The sequence below is a fragment of the Egretta garzetta genome, unplaced genomic scaffold (genome assembly GCF_000687185.1).
Source record: "Egretta garzetta isolate BGI_Z169 unplaced genomic scaffold, ASM68718v1 scaffold392, whole genome shotgun sequence".
NCBI classification, from domain to species: domain Eukaryota; kingdom Metazoa; phylum Chordata; class Aves; order Pelecaniformes; family Ardeidae; genus Egretta; species Egretta garzetta.
Genome location: NW_009258761.1, coordinates 119,713 through 120,716, shown reverse-complemented (window position 1 = coordinate 120,716; position 1,004 = coordinate 119,713).

The window sequence follows — 1,004 nt, the reverse complement described above, 5'->3', positions numbered from 1 at the left end:
GTTTGCTGTGGGCAGGCAGGAGCTGGGGTGCTGCCTGCGCTCTGCCTGCAGGCAGGGGGGGCCCCCCCCTGCCGCGCTCCCTCGACCCTCGCCTGCAGTGACCGTGGCACACCGAAAAACAAGCATGGCCACGCGGTTGCTCGGCCAGGGCCTCGGGGAGGGCGTTTTTGGGATGCTGGCGGTGGGGACAAGGGTGAGGATGGGCAGTCTGGGTGCCTCCACGTGCCGGCGTCTCGCGGCTGCCGAGCAGGAGGCGAGGGGAAATGCGGTGCTGCCAGGCTCGGTGCTGCCATTTCGCCATGCTGAAACCCTGCCCAGACCCACCAGCGCTGGGATTTCTGGCCGTGGCACTTGCCAGCTGCCGCCCAGCAAGCGTGGCAATGCCGTGCCAGGCGGCTCTGGAGGCTCTGCCAGCCCCGGCGCGCCGCCACCCGGGGTTTTGTCACCGGTGCTAAGGAGGATGGATGTCACTGGGGCTTCGCTCGGGATCTCCCCGATTAAACGCGAAAGCCAGCGTGGGCGGGAGGTTGCGGGGTGGCAGGGTGCTTGCTGGGGCGCTGCCGGGCCGTTGCCCTCTGAGCACGGCGTGCCATGGGCGGCAGGGTGCCGATAGGGGAGCGCTGCCCCCGAGGGAGACCCTGGCTTTGTGGCCACCCCCGCTGACTTGGGGCGGGGGGATTTGTGCCCCTCGAATGCACGACTGGTGGATGCTGCATCTCCATGGTAACCCTGACCCCATTTTGGGGTGCTGCCCTGTCTCTATGTTAACCCCAAGCCCCCATTTTGGGGTGATGCCCCATATCTATAGTAACCCTGGCCCCATTTTGGGGTGCTGCCCCATCTCCATGCTAACCCCAAGCCCCCATTTTGGGCCACAGCCCCATCTCTACGATAACCCTGACCCCATATTGGGGCGCTGCCTCGTTTCTATGGTAACCCCGCCGCCCCCATTCCCTCCCCATCTCCTCCTTTGGGGGTGCTCCCCCCCACCCCCGTCTCCCTGG